Source organism: Bos indicus x Bos taurus, chromosome 12 (assembly GCF_003369695.1).
Source record: "Bos indicus x Bos taurus breed Angus x Brahman F1 hybrid chromosome 12, Bos_hybrid_MaternalHap_v2.0, whole genome shotgun sequence".
In the NCBI taxonomy this organism is placed as follows: domain Eukaryota; kingdom Metazoa; phylum Chordata; class Mammalia; order Artiodactyla; family Bovidae; genus Bos; species Bos indicus x Bos taurus.
The window spans coordinates 11,454,284-11,472,677 of NC_040087.1; the positions used below are offsets into that span (position 1 = coordinate 11,454,284).

Genomic DNA, 18,394 nt, shown 5'->3' on the forward strand with positions numbered 1-18,394 from the left:
CAAGTGGGGAGCAGGCCCACACATCCAGATTGGGGTATTTTGCTCCAGGGGCAATGAGGTGGCCAAGGTCTTGGGACATTGGAGGTCTTAGGTGGCAGACCTGAGGGGCAGCCTCAGAGGGGGGCCACTGGGAGGCTGTTCTGTCCGCAGTGGCCACTGGCCAGGGACACTGCATACTTGATATACCCTCGAGAGGCGTAATTTGAGCAAGACGGCATAAAGGAATCTCCCCTTTAGCCAAGGAATTGCAAGATCCTTTTTCAGTCAGGGTTCATGACTGAAAGCAAAAGCAACTGACCCTGGCTGATTGCACAGAGGGAGTTTATTAGACACTGGGCAGCTCACAGCACCTCCAAAAACAATGGGGCTGCCAGGTAGAGCACCCTGACTCCTGCCAAAGGACCTGTGTGGTGAAGACGTATTTCCTCTGCTTTAGGGCTCACCGCCAATATCCCAACACTGGGCTCTGAGTTCTGTTCAGAAACAGAACCCCCGTGGCCTGAAGGAACTGGGGTCTCACTGTCTTGATCACCATTGCCCACTTCCAGGATACCTCCTGAGCTCTCCCAACTTTTTTTTTTTTTTTTTGAGAATTAAATGACTCTTTATTTACAAAAGGACTGGAATAGAGCCTGGAACATAGTGTTTGTTAGAAATAAATGAAGGAACGAGACAACTTTTCTCCATATTCACAGATTTTCAACCAAAAGAATGTGTATTTTCCTTCTGTTTACCCAATTTACTGAATTACAAGCAATAGAATCATTCGTTTTTCAAGGCAAATGATCAATTTTTCATTCACCAAGCTTAGAACAGGTAAATTTGGCCCCAAGTTGAACCAACACAGTGAAACTTGGGTGTGAAGGTTGCTCTGTCTGTACTTCATCCCAACTTCTTCTTGTAAGGGACGAGGCCGGGCCAGATATCTGGTCTACCTGCACGGGGGAGCCAGCATCTGACCCTTCGGTTTTCTGTAGGGAGAGGGTCACTCTGCCTCACAAGGCGGGTGCGGGGTACGAGTACAGAAGACATAGATCCTTATTGACCAAACACGGTGACTGTCCTCTGTAAGGCATGAAATGATAGGGACCGACTACAGTAGCTTCTGACGCTGCTCTATGTCTTTACCTTGTATTGACGCTTGGAAACCACTAGCATCTGGCCTCGTTCACTATGATTTCATTGAAACTGTTCTTGATCATGTCTCTCATGAGCTTGATCTTGCTTAATCCAGTGGTCATGTCTTTGTTTACACCTTAGGCAACCTCCTAGCAACAGCTGTCACAGTTAGTCCCTCTGTCTTCTTGAAATACTGTATTCTTGGTTTTCGTGACACCTCACCCCTCTGGTTTCCTGCCACCCACTTCTTCTCTGCTTCTCAATGGGCTCTTCTCTCTCTGTCTGATTCCTGACACCAGTGTTTCCTGGCTGTGGGCCTGGCCATTCTCTTCCCCTTTGACACTGTCTCCTCCAGTGGCTCTTATCTATTTTCATGACTTTAAACACCACCTGTGTCCTGAGGGCTCCTGTATTTGTCTCTAGTCCAATTCTCTCCTTGGAACTCCAGGCTTCTATATTCAATTGCAATTTTTAAAAAATCTTTTTTTTTTATTTGGAGATAATCTCCAAATTTATAAAGTTTTCAAAAAATAGCATCAAAACACTTGTATTCTCTTTACCCAGATTCACTCATGTGAATGTGGGTAATGTGCACATATATCATTTGTATGTATGTACCAGTGTGGGTGTGTAAGAGTGTGTATGTGTCACATGAACACACATACTCTTTTCCTGAATCATTTGATGGAAAGTTACATACGTCATGGCCCTTTCAATGTTTTTAAGGCTGAAGTGTATTTTCTTAAAAACCATAGTACAGTTATCAATCTCAGTAAATTTAACATTGCTACAATACCACCATTCACATTTCAACTTTGTCACTTCATTAAAAAAAATGTTCTTTATAGCATTTTTTTTTTTTTTTTACCTTCAGTACAGGATCTAGTCTGGGCTTCTCTGGTGGCTCAGCAGTAAAGAATCTGCCTGAAAATGCAGGAAACATGAGTCCTAACCCTGGGTCAGGAAGATCTGCTAGAAAAGGAAATGCATCCCGCTCCAGCATTCTTGCCTGGGAAATCCCATGAACAGAGGAGCCTGGTGGGCTATTGTCCATGGGGTCTCAAGGAGTTGGACACGACTTAGCGACAAAAACGACAACAACAGGATTTAGTCTAAGGCCAAATATTGCATTTGATTGTCAGGTCTCTTTGGCCTCCTTTAATCTAAAACATTTTCACAGCTTTCCTTTGCATTTTAAGACATTGATGTTTTTGAAGAATACAGTCCCTTTATCCTTTTTTTTTTTTTTTTTAAGTAGACCATTTCTCAGTTGGGGTTTGTTTGCTGTTTTCTCATGGTTAGATCCAGGTTATTTATACTCTGCCGGAATTTGACCTAGGTTGGGTAGTATCCTGCTCAGAGTATCACATGTGGACGCGCACACTGTCCCTCACTGGTGATGTTAGTGCTGAGCACTTTGTTAAGTTGCAGTCTAATCTCTCCACTGCAGAATGACTGTTTTCTCTTTCCTTTTTATTGTAACTAACACACAATTTGTGGGGAGACACACTAAAACCGTGTAAATATCCTATTCCTTATCAAGATCTCCTTTAATATTCATTGATGATTCTTGCCTCTACCAATCTTTACTAAAGTGTTAGTAGCTCAGTTGTGTCTGACTCTTTGTGACCCCATGGACTGTAGCCCGCGAGGCTCCTCTGTCCGTGGGATTTCCCAGGCAAGAATACTGAAGTGGGTTACCAGGCTCTTCTCCAGGGGATCTTCCTGACCCAGGGATTAAATCCAGATCTCCTGCATTGCAGGTAGATTCTTTACCATTTGAGCCACCAGGGAACCTTTACTAGGATGACTGGAAAATGATGCTTTTTCCATCTCCAGCGCCCCCTCCAGGTTGACCAGCCCACCCTTGACACTCTGCTGTAAGAGCCTTCCTCCACCAGCCATCGCTCCCTTCTCTTCTCTACTTCCTCCCTCCCTCTTCCTTCCTTTGACTTTATTATTTTGAGAACAGTTTCAGGTTCATAGCAAAATTGAAAGGAAGATACAGAATGCCCATATACCTCTTTTTCCCTTGGAAAATGGCTTCTCTGGCAAAATGTCTATTCAGATCCTCTGCCCCAGATGGAATTGCTTGTTTTTCTCCCTACAGAGCTGCGTGAGTTCTACACACTTCAGATATTATCCTCTTATCAGATACAAGATTTGCAAACATTCTCTCCCATTCAGTGAGTCGCTTTTCATTTTATGGATGAGGAATTCCTACTGGCAAAATGATACATGCAAAGCTCAATACAGTCTGCTGTATTTTTCTGGCCGTGGTTATTCATTTCATTATCATGATGAATATAATTTCACTGTATGCATGTGTGCTAAGTCACTTCAGTCGTGTCTGACTCTTTGCGACCCCATGGACTGTAGCCTGCCTTCTCCTCTGTCCGTGGGATTCTCCAGGCAAGAATGCTGGAGGGGGCTGCCTTGCCCTAGGAGGTTCAAAGTGATCAACTCCAGAGTCCAGTACAGCAGGTTTGTTACCGCAGGCGTATTCCCCGTTTTCCCCTCGGGGCCTCCTCACTCTCAAGCTGAAGGGACAGCTGGCAGGTGTGGCTGAGAACACGGCTCAGAGATGACCAGCAGGATGGCTGGTTTCTCCTCAGGCAGCCTTCCATCCAACACAGCTCAGTTCCCCCAAAGCCAGGCTGGTTGATGACTCACAGTCGCCGTGGCCATGCCCACCTGGCCGTGGTGACCCCGCAGTCAATCGGTGATGCTGCCATGCTTGTCTGCTTTTAGTTTCAGACTCATTGCCTTATTGTGGCCATTGGGCTGGTCCTCTCCCACGGTCCAGAGACCAGATGCGTTGGTGGCCTCTCCACGTCCACACGGCTGCCACCAGCGTCTCCCAACCTCAGACAAGCATGAGATGCTGCCCCCTGGGCTGACCATGGGCTGGGTGGCACTGATGTCTTGGCTGCACTCTCTAAGGAGAGTAACAATCCTAAATGATATTTTGACGTGGCCTGGAGTAACTGAGCCAGCCTCATAAAAACTCCAATACCAGATGCCAGATGCGTGGCGCAGGTGGGACGGAGGACGTTCGGCCATGTGCCTTGGCTCCATGTTGGTTCAGTTCTGAGTTACACCTGTGACTTCAGGTGGGTCAGCCCAAGCTCATTATTCCTGTCAAGCTCATTATCCCTCAGGGGCCGCCCACTCCCGGAAAGAGCCCTGCTTTTCTGGAGTGTGATCGCTTTACAATGTTGCACTGGTTCGGCTGTACGCTGAAGCGAATCAGCTATACGTGTACATATGTCGTCTCCCTCGTGGGCCTCCCTCCACCCCGCATTCCCACCCCCTCAGTCGTCCTCACTGGAGCTCTTCACAACGACCCTCAGAGTCAAGGGGATCACATTTGTAGTCTGCTGGCATGATTCAAACTAGCCAGACCTCAGCTGTCATCCCGCTCTGCCTTGCTTTCCCTGTGGAAACCCCAATAAAGGCCACAACCTAAGCTCTTCCTTCACCCTATTTTCTGCCTCCTGACTGCACGGCTGCATCCGATGACCTCCCTCTCTGGGGCTCATGAATACAGTAAACTTTGTTTCCCTGAGCTGCTTCCGCATTCTGTCTTGTGACCACACCTGACTGCCTGTTGCCTGAAGAACACAGAACAGGACTTCCCCAGTGGTCCAGGGGATAAGAATCCATCTGCCAATGAGGGGACACAGGTTTGATACCTGGTCCGGGAAGATCCCACTTGCTGAGGCGCAACTAAGTCCCTGGACCACAGCTACTGGAGCCTCAACTACCGAGTCCATGTGCCTCAACCACTGAGGCCCGAGGACCCAGAGCCTGTGCTCTGCAGCCACAGAAGCCACAAGAAGCGGCCTGCATACCACAGCTAGAGTAGCCCTTGCTCACTGCAACTAGAGAAAGTCCTAGAGCATCCACAAAGACCCAGTGCAGCCAAAAATAAATAAATTAAAAAAACAAAAATACCCCACACAAGGTATATATTAACATTAAAAAAAAGAACCGAGAACAAAGAGGCTGAAGAACATTTCTTCATGGTTGGCCTTGGGCCATACCTCTTCTCCAGAGGGGTCCCTTTCTCTCTCTCTCCCCACCCCACCCAAGGTGCTGGGGGGCCCACCCACGGCCGGTGTACTAATCTAGGCCACGATTCCCACCCTATAGCCCAGGAGGGGGACGGTGGTCACGTCATCACAGTGAAGATGGAGCGGGCCACCGTGTTCTTTCTCCCAGATGTGAATCTTTCTTGGCACAACTTTGGCATAAGAGAATTTTAATGTGTCCCCCTGCCTATCAGAGGCAAGACTTTAGAAGGAAAACTTGAGCAAGGACAGAAAACCCAGCCTGCCCCAGTGTAGTTTTCGCCTGAAAGTGAAGGCCTGTTGAATGAGCACTTGCTTGTCTGTTGGCTGTTAACTGGGTTTCAGGGTGTGTGTGTGTGTGTGCCCATAAGAGAGGGAGAGGGAGGGGAAGAGGGGACACATACACTTTCCACACATATGGCATTGCCGTTAAAGTCAGGCAGTCAGGACCTGCCTGGGTTCTGTTCTACAGAAGGTGGCTCTGATTCCCCTCCAACTGTGCCCTGCCCCATGGGAGGCAAGACTGGAGGGTAAGGAGGCTTGAGCCTTGAAAACCACGCCTGCCCTTCTAGGCCACATTCCAGAGGGTTGGGGCCCTGAGATACCCTGCTGGGTCGGCCTGAGCCTGCTTCCAAAACTTGCCTTGGCCTCCTTCTTGGGCTCTGGTTTTCCTGGGTCAGTTACCTGAGACGGCAGCTCATTATGGTGCCCACCCTGGATGCTTGGAGTGACCGAGGGTGGCTGCTCTGGGGAGCAAGGGGAACGTGTGAGGACAGAACCAGGGAGAGGGCTGAAGAGGCTGAGGGCTGGAGCTCCTCCCGTACCTCCTCGCCAGGCCCTGCAAGGGGTGGAGGGAGACCTGCACGTTTGCCTCCAGCTGGCCCGGGCCTCTCCAGAGCAGCGGGCGACTCGGGGGGAGCCCAGACACTGGGGTATGTTTCCACTGGATTTTCTCACTATTGAGCAATTCCTCCTGCTCACTGAGACCTCGCGTCCCAGCACTTGGATTCTAAGGCGGTTTGTGGGGATGACTCACATGGGGCCTCATCATGGAGAAAGCCATGGTTTATGGTTTGGTTTTGCCTGTCGAGCAAGGCGGGAGATGATGAGAAACAGAGAAAAGTTCCCACCAGCGTCTGGGAAGATGCTCAGCCTTTCTCTGGGCCTCATCTGGAAGTGGGTGAGGGGCAGCGCCCCCAGCCACAGGTTCTCAGGTACCCCCTGACTCTCCCCAGGGATAGGCGGGGTGTCTGGGGGACTGGCCACCCTGGCAGCACCCCCACCCAACCCCTGTCCTGGCCCCTTCCAGCTGTCGACCTCAGATCATATGTTGGACTTTGTTTGGGGGTTCTTTCCCTGGATTACTGATCTTTTGAGATGTTGAGTCTCTGTCACCTAATTTCACTGGTCTAATAAGCACAACCAATTGATGACCTTCTCTGGGGGTTAAACGGGGCTTCTGTTCAATACTCACTCTGCCCCAGCACACCCAAGTCACACTCCTCTCGCAGGTGGGGCAGACGCTCGGGCGGGGACCCATCTGCATCGAACCAGAAGGTCCTCTGACTCAGGCCCCGCCCCTCCTGCCTGGTCCCACCCAGGAGCAGCTCTTGGGTCTCCCAACTCCCAACATTTGATCTGTGACATCAAGTGTCTTAATCATCTTTACCCAGCTGGTGAGAAGGATCCAGAGTCAGGCTGTTTGACTCTGGGTCCAAGCTCTTCCCCCCTTTTCTCTAAACCTGTATGAATGCCACAGTCCTTCCTGCCTGAGTCACTTTTGGAAGCATCTGGTCTTTCTGGTAACCAAAGTCTGACTTTCTGGATCCTTGGGACCCTGCCCGGCAGGATGGGCTGAGAGCAGTGGTCCCCAAACTTTTGGGGAGGAGGGGGATGTTTTGGGGATGATTCAAGCTCATCACATTTATTGTGCACTTTATTTCTATTATTATTCCATCAGCTCCACCTCAGATCATCAGGCATTAGATTCTGGAGTTTGGGGAGGCTTAGAGGACCTTCAGAGAAGGCAATGGCACCCCACTCCAGTACTCTTGCCTGGAAAATCCCATGGGCGGAGGAGCCTGGTAGGCTGCAGTCCATGGGGTCTCGAAGAGTCCGACACGACTGAGCGACTTCCCTTTCACTTTTCACTTTCATGCACTGGAGAAGGCAATGGCAATCCACTCCAGTGTTCTTGCCTGGAGAATCCCAGGAACAGGGGAGCCTGGTGGGCTGCCGTCTATGGGGTCGCACAGAGTCGGACACGACTGAAGCGACTTAGCAGCAGCAGCAGAGGACCTTACTGTGTCTGAGTCAGTGGGGAGAGTAGAAACTGAGTCAGTAGTGTTTGCCTGTCCTGAAGGCCTGACTTAAACTCCTGAGAGGACCAGCCCTTGATCTTGCAGAACAGGCCAGGGCTCTGCAAACAGCCCGACTCCTAGAGTGGCTCCCAAGTCTCCACCATGGGCTCCTGACTGGCTCCTGGGGCCTCTGCAAGCTGAGGGCTGCCTCAGTGGGAGCCGGGTTTGGGCATTTCGGATGCTGTCACTTCAGCTCTACCACTGACCACCTGTGTGGCCTTGGCCAGGTTCCTTAATCCTCTCTGGAAAAGTAGAAATCGGGAGGATTAAGTGAGCTTATGTTTGCCCAGCACATCATGAGTTCTTAATAACTAGTGGTCATCATTGTTGTTGCTAGCACTTGCTCATCCCTTTTTGTTATCTGTTTACTTTCTGTCTTCCTCAGCAGCTCCTAGGCCACATCTGTCCCGTTTTCTTCTCTGACCCCCAGAGACTGGCCATCGATAAGTATTGATGGCCATGAATGAATGCATGACTGACTTCAGTGAATGAATGAACTTGTTGTTATGAAAGTCTTGAAATGCCTTGAATGTTCTGGGAAAAGAGACTCTTCCTAATGAATGAATGCATGACCAATTCAATGAATGAATGGACTTGTTGTCATGAAGATTAGACGAGTAGTCTTGAAAGTTCCACAAACAGAGACTCTTCCTCTAGGGAGGGATGGGACAGCCGTCAGCAGCTTGGGGTGAGGAGGCCCCGGGTGGGCGGAGGCCCTGGTTTGAACCCTGGAGCCCAGTGGGAGGGAGGGCTTAGGCTATGCTGTGGCAAAGCCTCCTGTTCTTTCCAGAACCAGCTGTGACCACTTCGGTGGGCAGCTCGCTCCTGACCTCTGGGTGCTGTTTCTGTGTGGGCCTTCAAGGAGAGCAGGGCCCACTATGCCTCTGGCAACCTTTGAGAGGAGCTGCCCGCCTGGTCTGAGCAGCACATGATGGTCCACAGAGAAAAGACCATCTATTTTCTGTTAATGTGAACTCTCACATTTACGGTTTTGCCAAGCTGAAAATAACAATAACATACTCTGCTCTCCATAGCCCTGTCCCCTCGTGAAGGGAGAGGAGAAAAAGGTCCAGCCGAGCCCAGGAAACAAAGTCTCCTCTGTTGGCAGTGTGGGCTTCTTCTCCAGTCCCCAGGCCCCCCGCCGTGGCACTGGAGTGAGCTGGGCCCAGCAAGCGGGGCTTTGTGGATAGTCTGGGAGAGCCCCCGAGGCCGGACTTGCTTCCCACGTGGGAGTGGGGCGGCCACGGGCCCTGCTGGGGCACCTACCAAGGTGCTGGGGGGCCTTGGAGGTCTGAACATATCCCCCGTGCTCGTGGGTCAGCGCTCCGCATCCCCACCCAGGCGCCCCATGAGCCCCGGTCAAGGGCACACAGAGTTCCGAAGCCCAACGTGTTCCCAGAAGCCCCATCCTTTGAACAGTCTTCCTTTTCACTGCCCTGCTTGAAAACAGAGAAAGTTCAAACCTCCATCTTCTGTCTTAAGGAGATTCCTGCTGTGACTCGGTCTCTGACGTGGGTCTTTTCTTCCCCCTTCCTGGGTGGGGTCTGGGCTGGAGCCTCAGAGCAGAGAGGCGGACATGCTGGGGGCGGGTTGGCCGTGCCGCTGGGAGAAGGCCTTCCTGCCGCCTCCACCCCGCGGGGCTCTGGGGACAGGCCCGGGGTGCTGAGAGAGGCTTGGTCTCAGGCACAGACTGTGAGGCGGGTTGGCCTCCGAGCTGATGGGGATCACCGGCTGGGCCTCCCTGCCTCCCGGCAGCAGCCACAGACACTCACAGCCCCTGTTTTGTTTCTTCCTCAGACCGGTCTGTTCTCAATTACTCTGCGGCCCTGCTCTCTGCTTTCTACAGCTCATTTGTGAAGGAACATTTGTCCTGGAGCTGGGGACACGTGGGCGTCCAACACCTTCACTCTAGAAGGCTCTGTGGCCTCGAAGGTATGAAGGCCACCCCCAACATCCTGGAACCCCCAGCCTGGAACTTCCCGCTCACTCTGGCTTCCTCAGGAAACCAGGACTTTCCCCAGCGGGGCCCTCAGCTCAGATTTTCCTTTCTTTAAGTTTTCAAATTTTTCTTGCCTTAATTTTTTTCAAATTCTTAATTTGAAAAATTAAGGCTTCTCACAGAGGCTTCTACAGAGGCTTCTCACAGGGCCTCTGTAGCACCTGGAGCTTCGTTTTGACAGGAGCCCAGTGTTCTGGAATCGTTGCTGTAAGTGGGTGTGGAAATTACCATGGGGAGCAGCCCCTCAGGGCGTCAGGCGCTGGGCACTGGGCAAATGTGTGCGATGGACCTGCCGGAGGGGTGTTTCTTTTCTTTTTTTTTTTTAAATTAATTTATTTATTTTAATTGGAGGCTAATTACTTTACAATATTGTGGTGGTTTTGCCGTACATTGACATGAATCCGCCTCGGGTGTACATGTGTCCCCGTCCTGAACCCCGTCCCACCTCCCTCCCCATCCCGTCCCTCTGGGTCATCCCAATGCACCAGCCCTGAGCGCCCTGTCTCATGCATCGAACCTGGACTGTGCTTCTACAGTCACTCAGGCTCGCCCGCTTTGGCCTGACCATCGTTAACCCGGGGACTTTCTCTGGGCGCCAGTGTCTGTGGGCTCATGTGAGACATTTGCACTTTCTGATGGTGGATTGGAGTGAAAACATAATCAACTGAAATCAGCAGCAGAAGTGAGACACAAGTAAGACTGGCAACTCCAGGAAGTGCTCAATTTTCACCCAGATATAAATCATCCCACAGCAATGAGAACATCCTGAAGGGTGTTTTGCCTCTTTGAGGAATGAAGAAAAAAAAAGGGGGGAAAGAAAGTGATTGGTATCCCAGTCAAGGCTGTAAAAACTGACCTCAGTTCTCAGAGAGTGCATGGGAAAAATGTCACGACATATCGCTGATATGTAGAATCAAAAAAAAAAAAAAAAGTACTAATGAACTTACTTACAAAACAGAAGTAGAGGCATGGATGTGGAAAACAAACTTATGGTCACCAGGGGGTAAGTGGGGAGAAGAATAAATTGGGAGATTGGGATTGACATATACACACTACTATATATAAAGAATCAATAAATAACTAACAAGAACCTGCTGTATAGTACAGAGAATGCCACTAAATACTCTGTGATGGCCTATATGGGAAAAGGATCTAAAAAGGAAAGAGTAAATATACACGTATGTATGACTGACTGGGGGTTTTCCGTGGCGGTTCAGACAGTAAAGAATCTACCTGCAGAGCAGGAGATCCGGGTTCGATCTCTGGGTGGGGAAGATCCCCTGGAGAAGGAAATGGCAACCCACTACAGTATTCTTGCCTAGAGAATTCCATGGACAGAGGAGCCTGGTGGGCTACAGTCCATGGGGTCCCAAAGAGTTGGACACAACTGAGCGATTAACACACGCACATGATTGATTCACTTTGCTGCATACCTGAAATGAACACACCATTGTAAATCAGCTATACTCCAACAAAATTTTTTTAAAAAACAAAGAAGTGTCATGACATGTAGACTTATTCTTATCCTTAACCCAGAACAAACTCTTATTGTTTAACTGTAAAAATAAAATTTGAGAACTTAAGGAAAAAAATTTACACAGAATCCAATCATTCAACATACCACAGTTATTTGCTTTGATGGCTTAGTTTTTATTTACTTGAGCCACTTCTGGTTTAAATTTGAACTCTTAATAACAATTATGATTGCAAAACTATTGGAAAATTTGATCAAAACCCCAAAATAGACAAACTTGAGGTTTTTGAAGAGAATTTCCCCAATTAGTCCCTTGTTTCTAATTTATACAAGTAATGTCTTTCAGAAGGAATTTAAGACAAATGAGAAAAATAAATAAAGATACTGAGAGTTGAGTATCCACTATTGTATCGATTGTGTGTGCTCACGCAGTAAGTCCTGTCTGACTCTATGTGACCCCATGGACTGAAGCCCGCCAGGCTCCTTTGTTCATGGAATTCTCTAGGCAAGAATATTGGAGTGGGTTGCCATTTCCTTCTCCAGGGGATCGTCCCTACTCAAGGATTGAACCCTCGTCTCCTGCATTGGCAAGTGGATTCCTTACCACTGTGCCATCTTCAGGGGAGGTATAGATCAGGGGCTGTCAACCCCAGAGCAGTTTTGCTTCCCAGGGGATAGTTGCCAATGTTTGCAGATGGTTGCGGTTGTCACAACTTGGAGGAGAAAAGCTTCTGCCAGCACTCAAGGGTGTAGATGTTAGGGGTGCTACTCACTGCCCTACAATTCTTAGACTGACCCCCTCCTCTCTTCCCCCAAAATGAACCAGTTCAAAATTCAATAGAACTGAGGTTGAGCAACTCTGGTATGGAAACGATTAAGTGATACAGAGACGCATAAGGCACAGTTACTGTTTTTTAGAAAGTCACAAGCTAAATAATTTTCAAAATGCCACCTAATGGAAACAGCCCTGGATCTTCCACACCTCTCTTCCCTGATTTGGCTCAGGTTTCAGATTTATGGAAAAGACAGGAGTCCTGCCATGCTCCTGGGCTAGGCCTTCTGGGTGGGGCTGGAGTGGGCAGGACGAGGGTCGTGGGGGCGGAGAGGCTGCGGCCCTCACGCTGGGTGGCTACCTTCTGGAATCTCACGCTGCTCGTGGGTGATGGTGGACAAGTAGATTCACTTTTACCTCAGGTTGTCTACTGCTTTGAGATCACCCAAGACTGCCTGGGCCTCCAAGGTAGAGGGACGTGACATGGGGGAGACTTGGCAAGTCCAGTCAGCTCTGGGAGTCTCTGCGGGTCTCACTGTCCTCTGGCTCCCGGCCCCCTTGGGTCCCATCCCAGCGCCCAGAGCTGAGAGGAACTAACACCCAGGACCACATTCCACAGGTGGGCCTTGCCTGGCATTCTGGGTAGGACCTGGCCCAGATGAGATGTCTCAAAGCCTACGAACTATGGTTTTGTGGTTACAGGGAATAGTCCTTGCTTCTAGAGATAAATGCTGAAATATTTAGAGATGAAATGCTGTGATGTCTGGAATTCGCTTCAGAGTTTGGAAGGTGGGTGTTGGGTGAGCGGGTGAGGTGACAGAAAACAAGATTTGCAGCGAGTCCCAGGGACGCGTCCCAAGGATGATGTGTGGGCGTTTATTGTACTCATTTTTCCTTAGCTTTACTGAAGTATCACTGACAAATAAAAATAGCATATATTTAAGGTGTACAACATAGTCTTCAGATATACATTGTAAAGGGCTTCCCTGGTGGCTCAGATGGCAAAGAATCTCTCTGCAACGCAGGAGACCTGGGTTCGATCCCTGGGTCAGGAAGATCCCCTGGAGAAGGGAATGGCAACCCACTCCAGTATTCTTGCCTGGAGAATTCTATGGACATAGGAGCCTGACAGGCTACAGTCTATGGGGTCGACATAAATTGTCAAATGCTTACCACAATAGCTTATTCACATATTCATTACCTTACATGATTACCGTTTGTGTGTGTGTGTTGAGAACATTTAGGAACTACTCCTTTTCCACTTATGTTTATGTTTGGAATTTTCCATAAAACATCCATAAGCCACGCTTGGTCCTCAAAGCAGAGCAGGGCATGGTGCAAGTACCAAGTCAAGCATAGGGACCTCCTAGTTCCCTTTTGGGGAGTGTTACTTGATTTCATTTCTGAGTGCAGGCCCAGGTGCAGGATGAGAGTTTTCAGCATCCTCCTGGGTATCTGGAAGTCTGGGGCTCCTGTCAGGTGGGTGGGTAGGGTGAGCTGGTGGGAGGGAACAGGGAGGAGGAGAAGGAGGGTGGGTCCGCCAGGGGCCCGCCCCTTAGAGCTGCCCTGGAGCAGGAGGCTGTGGAGCAGACCGAGGAGGCTGAGTCTGGGATCAGGGCTGGGAGGACCCTGCCCTGACCTGGAGGCTGGCCCTGGGGGGAGAGAAAATGCAGTGCGGGATGAAGGGGAGTGAGGGGCAAGGATGGATGGTGATTCTGAGGGTCTGAGCTGGAGCGGGACTCAGGTGGGTGGATGAGGGCAGAAGGGGAGCAGAAGGTTTGCTAGTTGTTTCCATCTGTCCGCTACAACCACTGTTTCATGGCTCTCTGTCCTAGCCCAGGGGCCTCTGCACTTACTCACCATTTGGCACAGGGAAAGTCTGAGGAGAACTGCAGAAGGGTGTGTACCCAAGGGACTCTGTAGATGGGGTAAGAGAGAAGGTGGGGGGATTTGACTGTGGGGTCTGTCATTTAGGTGGGGCAGCAGGGGGACTTTTGCAGAGTCATCAACCACTGTAGAATAAACCATCCCAGGACTTGACTTAAAACAGCAAGCCTGTGGGTCTGTTTGCCTGGGCTCAGCTGGGCGCTTCCTGTGCTGGTCTCACCTGGGGTCTCTCACGCAGTTGTGATAAGATGATGCCTGGAGGTGGAGTCACCCAGGGTCTCCTGGGGCCTGAGGACAGGTGGCCTCTCCTTGTCACCTCAAGACTCTCACTTCCCACATGGCTTCCCTGCACCATGTCTCCATGTGGACTTGCTGCAGAGAAGCCAGCCTTTCTGCATGAAGACTCAGGGCTGCCCAGAGTGACAGCAGAAGCCTTTCCAGGGCTTAGCAGGAGACTAGCCCAGACTCACTTCTACTGCTTTCTGACAGTTAAGCGGTCGTGGGCCAGCCAAGGGAGGGAAATAAACGTCATGCAACGAAGGAGAGGACAGTTAAGAATTTTGGCCATTAGTCCACCAGAGGGCCCTTATCTGGGGTTAGCTTGGAAGGAGGAGGGAGTTGCAGCCATACTAAGTGACACCCACTTGGTAGCTTGTGGGTGTCAGCTACCAAGAACTAGATCCCAGAACTACCGTCCCTTGCTCCTTCCCCCTCTTTTCACTGACTTGGACAGGCAAAGGGGGTGGTGGTCACACCGTTAGAGGCTTTTCCAGACTTCCCATCAGCTTCTGTGGAATGGCGACATAGGGATCTTTCTGGGACCAGTCCTGGGTCAACCAGTTGACCACCTCACTGTGTTCCATTCTTTAGTCACTCACCTCACCCAACTCTGAAGCCACACCTGTCCCATGTATCCTCTATGGGGTCAGGCTTTGGCCCCATCCTGGCCTATTTTAGTCTCTTTGGGCCCCTATAACAAAGATACCATAGGCTTGGTGGCTTAGACAAAAAACATTTATTTCTCTCAGTTCTGGAGCCTGGGACTCCAAGGTCAAGGAGCCAGCAGATTCAGTGTCTGTTGAGAATCTTCGTCCTGGTTCATCGATGACCGTCTTCTTGTGTCCTCACCTGGAGGAGGGGAAGAGAGTGCTCTGGGGTCTCTTTCATAAAGACACTAACCACCCGATCACTTCCTAAAGGCTCACCACCACGTACCATCACACTGGGGATAGGATTTCAGTATATGAATCTGGCGGGGACACAAACATTCAGACTATAACGTGATCCTTTCACTCTCTTCCTTCTGGACCCACAGAAAGGAGGTCTTGGGGTGTGGGAATGAGAGCCTGACTTGACTGTAAGTGAGTCTATCAAATAACGGGCCCACAGGCAAATGAGGGGAACGTGGCAGGACACTTGAGATAATGGGACATCTTCCAGTGTCAGCTCTGCTCACAGCATCCGCTGGGTCCTTTGGGCCAGGCGGTGAGGAGACAGCATCTCAAGAGAGCTTGTGGAGTCACTGTGGACTCGCGGTCTAGTCGGTTCAAGTCCAGGTCAGCTGATGAGGACCATCTCTCTCCCCACTGGCCCCGCGTCAGTCAGAGGCTCCTGCAGGCAGGCAGGGAGGTGTGTGTAGTGGGAACAGCCGAAGTCCCACCCCTGGACTCGCCAGGGTTTCCTTCCCTTAGTTACAAAGCACCTTTGCTCTGCTGTCCCGGCCAGGCCAGATGTTAGCAATTTTCAAGGCGCAAACGTTTCTCGTTTCATCTTACTTTAATCAAGTTATTTGAGTTCTGTGCACCAAAGGGTCTGGGGAGCTGGATGACCAGGGAAGGGTCCCAGCTGCTGGTAGCCTGGGGCTGGAGGGTGCCAGGGAGGGGCTTCTGTGGGCTGAATGGCTCCTCTGTCTGCTGGCTGGGGAATGGCTGATCCCAGGCTTCACGGGGGAGCAGGTCCCCTGGTTCCTGGGTCTGGAATTGAAATCTGACCGGTTTCCATCAGATTGTTGGCCACCACCCGCTCCGTCCCAGCGCCCAGGTGGGAATGAACACCCCGACACCCCCAGCTCAGCCCTGAGCTCTCCCCTCTCAGCCACATTCCACACACAGGTGGGCTGGGCTCGGAGACATTCCCGGGTAGAGCTTGCCAGATTGCCTTAAGGAAAAAAAAGAAAGAAATACGTTCCCCTTCAGAGCAGGGCTGGCCGTGGAGACCTGGAGCGGGTCTCGGTGAGATCTCCCCGGAGAGATGAATCTGGTTTCAGTTCTGAGCAGAAGGGTGCTTGGGAGCCCATGCCTGGTTCCCCTGGCTTTGCGAGGATGGGGTGTTTTTCTGTGTCCCATGGAACTCAGTGGAGCTGGATCAGTAAACACCAGGAGGCCCTGGAGAAGCCCTTGTTGACCCGAGGTGGCAGCTCTCAACCGTGGCTGGGTGTTGGGATCATTTGGGAAACAAAATCACAGAGGCCACCTTCACTCAGACATTCTGATGAACTAGCCTAGAGTTGGGGCTGGACGAGGACCCCCGCCCCGTCCCCCGCCGCCCCACGTGACTCCATTGTGCAGACAAGGCAGAGCACTGCTGCCCTGGCGCCCTCCCTCCTCTCCCGCCAGTCCTGTGGGGTCTCAGTTTGGGGTCTGCGCACGTGGGCGTCCAGGGTGTTGCTGCTTGTTGGCCACTGGGACCTGGACAAGCTCTGTCAGTTCCCAGCACAATCAGACAAGGTGACTTGAGAAGGGCGTGCCTCCAGTCCACAGCCACACCCATGGAGAGTCCAAGGGTAAAACTTGCAGCTGTTTGTAGATGGCTTAGAAAACCCCTGCAGGAGGGATGTCTCTCCACAGCTGGGTCTTTGGGCTTCGAGGAAGCAGTCCAGCCTTGGAGGGAGAAGGTGGGGGCTCCAGCCTCCCTCCTTCTACTTTATCTGCTTGGCTTCCTTATCTCAGTAAGTGGCAGCTTTCTGCTTTCAGTTTTGCAGGCTCAAAGTCTTGGCATCATCTTAGATTCCTGTCCTGCTCTCACATTCCACGTCTATTCATCAGCAAACCCTGCTGGCTCCACTATCAGAATATATCCAGGTTCTGACCACAACTCACCACCTCCATTGTTCCCCCGGGCCCTGCCACCATCATGCCATGTGTGAATTATTGCCACGGCCTCCTAACTGGTCTCTCTGATTCCACCCTTGACTCTCCACAGTCTGTTTTCAATAAAACAGCCTGAGTGATCCTTTCAAAATGAGATTCGGAGTAGGTTACTCTTCTGCTGAGAAATCTCATTGATTGCCAGGCTTACATCATGTAAAGTTCTTACCATGAACCATCAGATCCCACAGAGTTTGGGGGTCGCTATCTCATGGACCTCATTGTCTGATACTCTCCCCCTTGTTAACTCCCATCCAGCCCCACTGGCCTCCCTGCTGTTGTTCAAGCTTGTGAAGCACATTGCCACCTCAGGGCCTTTGCACCGGCTGTTCCCTCTGGCTACAATGCTCTTCTCTTTGATATTCGCACAGCCCATGACCTTACTTCCTCCAGGTTTCTGCTCAGTTGTTGTCTTACCAGAGAGGCTTCCCTGCGCCTTATTTAAAATACTGCCCCCAACCCCATCCTCACCCTCTCATTTTTATCCTCAGAGCTTATCACTACCTGTGAATTTCCTGCTTACGTTTTTGGTTTCTTGGTTCTTGCCAGTAGAATGTATGTGTTCCATAAGAGCAAGTTCACTGCTGTATCGCCAGCCTTGGAAAGGGCCTGAAACACAGCGGGTGCTCAGTAAATACGTGTGGAATAAATTTATGAGGCAGAGCAGTGCGAGAAGGTTCTCCAGGAATTCTTGTCTCAGAAGATCACGTGGGCTAGGCCCTGAAGGACCAGGGGTGGCAGGTGGGGAAGCGAGTGGGAGGGCGTGTGCAGCAAAGGGGCCTCGGGAGGGGTCAGTCAGAATGCGGGGCGGGGGTGAAGCATCTGGAGAAGGGGCTGGGGGAGCACCACGTCGCCCAGGGGTGACTGACTGACCCTCAGGGCTGCCGGGAGGCTGGGGTGGCTGAGACAAGGGAGGCCTGCAGGCCGTGGGGCTTTATGGCGGTTACTCGGTTTCTCTGCTTGATGCCATAGATCATGCAACTTCTGGATTCAGACTTCTTCGCCTCACCCATAAACCACAGACGTCTTCCTAACCAGGCTGGGCCTGAGATGAGGGCGGAGAGAGAAAGAGAGCAGCGGGTTTTCGTTCTGCCTCTCCCGCGCCACTCGATGGTGGCCTGAAATCGCAGCCGTCAGCCTTGGAGAGCGTCCCTCCGACTTGCAAGCGTAGCGGGGTTCAGAGCCTCAGTCACCTGGACGGCTGGCTTCTGAGTCCTCAGCGCCTCACCACCTCGCGGAGGTCACTGGTGGGAAAGGTGGGCTTTGACAGGCAGCAGGAGTAAACGCAGGGTTTGGTGTATGAGGAGCAGAGTGTGGTGAAGCGCTGAGTGTTTTTGCACTGCTGTGCGATGGTGAGCAAGGCAGGACTTGCTCATCTGCACCTTCACGGCTACTTCCTTCCTCTTCCTCCAGTGACAGAAGTCCTTCTATCAGGCCTTCCTGAGTCCTTACTAGTGCCAAGAGGGTATGTGCTTTATCAAATTATCTTCAGTTAAATTCAGTTCAGTCGCTCAGTCGTGTCCGACTCTTCGCAACCCCATGAACCGCAGCAGGCCAGGCCTCC

At 51.1% G+C, this 18,394-nt stretch overlaps 1 long non-coding RNA gene across 2 annotated transcripts; it reads right to left on the reverse strand.

Annotated features, from left to right (window-relative positions):
- Positions 1-14,684: 14,684 nt before the first annotated feature.
- On the reverse strand, positions 14,685-18,394 carry LOC113902184. 2 transcript variants are annotated; one of them, XR_003513694.1, is made up of 3 exons: positions 17,704-18,394; positions 17,354-17,439; positions 14,685-14,812 (listed from the first exon to the last, which is right to left on the reverse strand). It is a non-coding gene; the product is annotated as an uncharacterized LOC113902184 (long non-coding RNA). The 2 variants fall into 2 exon arrangements; XR_003513693.1 differs by having other exon boundaries at positions 17,354-18,394.